Genomic DNA, 3,098 nt, shown 5'->3' with positions numbered 1-3,098 from the left:
GTCCTAAAGCAAAGGTCCATCTGACCAAGCACCTTGTGCTGTTGGACTTCATATAAAGCCTTACCACTGAGCCCAGCTTTAGGATGTTCTCTGCACATACATTTTCAGTGACAACTCCACAGTTCAGCAAGGTGGATCCAGTTATGCCAGGATAAATTCCAATATAATTTGTTTTGCTGATATACCTTTATTGATTATTAAAACCTAAATGCACAATGCTGTTTTGAAAACCTTGTGACCCTTCTAGAAAAGCTGTGGAGTCGGGACCCTTGGGAATATCTTAGTGGAATATGCTTGTTCCTGTTGTTCTACACTGTGGTCACCTCTATCTGCTTCTGGAAACCTAGGTGAGTTTACTGGTGTAAAGAGGTGGCATCAGCTTTTCTTTGAGCCCCTTTGGGAATTTCAAGTACTTGTCAAAGCAAAAAATGGGACAGAAAGTGGGGACACTGCTGAGTTTTCAGCAGATGTTTGAGCTATGTGAAGTTGTAGGCACAGGCAGCTGATCTGCTTTCACATCTCTTACACAATTTTCAAGAGTGAGGTTGACACTGGATGCCTCTGGGAACCTGAACTGGACCTTTTTCTCTATGTCTCTACCTGGGACACCAGCTGGAAGGATTCTGGAAGGATTCTTCCTGAAAGGATTGCCCATAGCAACATAAGTCAGTCTTAATTCCCTTGGCTCCTCCCGTTGCAGCCGCTTGAGTCACTGTGGAGACAACTTTAAACCAGTTACATGGGTACAGCCTTCTTGTAAGATGCTGAGAGACAAGGCTCAGAATCTTTGAGCTCTTTTTTTTTCTCTAACCTGGAAACCTCTTTGAAGACTGAATTTGACAGACAAACTCTTATTCTATAAAGGTTTAAAAAAATAAAATCTATTTTTGACTCTTTAGAGCATGCATAGAGCTTTTCTGTTGGCACCAAGGAACCTAGACAAAGTTCTCAATCTGATTATTTTAATCCCTGTTTTATTTTTGGAGAGGTGGCTACAAAGAAGCAATGTGGCTTCTCCAGTGAAGATGTGTTCTTTGGCATTGCCTTAGGAGTCCCATTAGCTGCTCAAATTAAAAGGTTCTGGTGTGTTACTACAACAGCTGTTTTTATTAAACTCACTCATTTAGGATACAACAAATAAGCCTTTAATCTAATGTGTTGATCAGTGACAAGTCAGCAAGTTCATTGAAGGTGTTACCAGCTGAGGAAAAGTGTGTTTGCTGCTGCTTAGTCAAAACAAAGGATTTTTCTTTGTTGCTTTAGAAATGTTCTCCAGACTGTGAAGAGGGTCCTATCCCAGACTCATTTTGTGTCTCATCTGCCATTGTATGTGAAGAAAATGGTATAGCTCACAGGTAAAAATTGTTATGGTTTATCAGTAATCTCTACCAGTTTCAGTTGGATTGGAGGGAGCATGAACTTGGAACTAGGGATTTCTTTTTTTCACTCTCCTTTCCCCCCCTTTTTAATGTAAAAAGGCTTCAAAAATTCTAAAGCAATTATGCAAACAGCAGCCAAATTACAACAGTGTTTTCTTCTTTCTCCTGCTACTCTGAAGATTAACTCAGTTTCTTTTTCTTTGCACACTGGGCATGAAGCTGAAACAAATATTCCATTTACAGTAACTATAGCTGGCACATTGTAAGAACCAAAGCCTTGCTGGTCTTTGGGATTCAGATTTGGGAGGAAAAAGTGGTGACAGAAATCACAGACTTGGCATTTCAAACTGAGAGCTGTGGTCTTTTAGGGTCACGTCTACTCAAATGATCTTCAACTAGCATGTTAACATCAGTGCCATTTGTATTTTCCAGGCTGATTCTACCTTTGGTGGTCTGTTTACCTGCATGCCCAGGAAAAGACAGCCCCGCATCACTTCTGATTTGGTAAGTTTCCTTTGGGATGGGAAAACCCAAAAGCCTTAAGCTGAAAACTCAAACCTAACATGAATCTGTACCAAACCAAATTAAATCTGTAGATCCATCTGTATCCAGGTATCTCCAAAAAATGGCAAAAGCTTGGAATATCCTGGGACAGCAATCCAGTGAGTCTGTTTTATATGAAGGACCAGCTTTATGGTGTCTTGGTGCTTTTGCAGTTCTCACATATCTGCTTAAAGATAATGCTAGTGTTAAAAAAACCCCAAAAGAAGCCGATACAGATGTACTGACTCACAGTACAGTGTGTATCTTGCCTTTTTCTTGTCAACATAAAAGGCCTCAGAACAGCAGGCCTAGAAACTGGTGTTTCCTTCCTTGAAGCAGCAGCTGAGTGGTTTGACTTCTGATCACTGTATAAAGGTGAGTGTCCACACCTTGAATTGAAGACCACTGCTTAAAGGTGAGTGTCCACAAAAGTGAACTCCTGGGCTTGCACTTCATACATTGCACTTCTTTATACAACTTCTAGTTTCCCTACATATTTAGGAGTAGTTTCCATGTGAAATATTTAATAATTTGAGGTGCTGGAAAACTGAGAACTTGTTTTCAAAGTTAAAAGACTAAAGGAAAACTGGTATGTTGTTGTTGTTATTGTCATGATGTCAGCATTATAGAAAGCTATCATCACTTTTGTAGCTGAGAACTACACTTTGCATGGTTACAAAAACTGCTGGTGGTCCAAGAAATGGAACAATCCTTTTGGGAAGCACTTTAAAATTCCAGAGGTGGAGTAGTGGTGCTCTTTTCAGGTTTTTAAGTAGAACTGTTCTCTTGCTATTCCCACTGCTAAGCCTGTCCCTGGCCTCCCCAAACTGGGTACCTAACAGAATTTAGATATTGAAGTTTTAAGACTTCAGCAATCATGAAAACTGTGAAGTGCTATATATGTTTTTTGCCAAATACATGTGTTTGTATTGAAAAATCCTAAATACAGGTGCTTTTGGGACCTGATTTGTTATCCTAGTGATGGGTATAGCAGACCAATGCCTGAGGGTCAAGTATGACAGTTATACTTTGATACTTGTATGATCTTACAATCACCATATTCCACGGCATTAACACAGTGGAAGAAGCAATCCCTGTGTGTACAGACTGTGCATGTTAGACAGAAACATAATCTTGCCAAAATGGAATCATCTAAAGGATTGAAAGTGATCTAAA

At 39.9% G+C, this 3,098-nt stretch overlaps 1 long non-coding RNA gene across 1 annotated transcript; it reads left to right on the top strand.

The window, feature by feature from the left end:
- The first annotated feature begins 261 nt into the window (after positions 1-261).
- Positions 262-1,885, top strand: LOC120411682. Its single transcript, XR_005604161.1, has 3 exons — positions 262-347; positions 1,264-1,355; positions 1,812-1,885. It is a non-coding gene; the product is annotated as an uncharacterized LOC120411682 (long non-coding RNA).
- The last annotated feature ends 1,213 nt before the right edge of the window (positions 1,886-3,098 follow it).

This window comes from Corvus cornix, chromosome 3 (assembly GCF_000738735.6).
Source record: "Corvus cornix cornix isolate S_Up_H32 chromosome 3, ASM73873v5, whole genome shotgun sequence".
NCBI lineage: Eukaryota > Metazoa > Chordata > Aves > Passeriformes > Corvidae > Corvus > Corvus cornix.
This window is presented reverse-complemented; position numbering and strand designations above follow the sequence as displayed.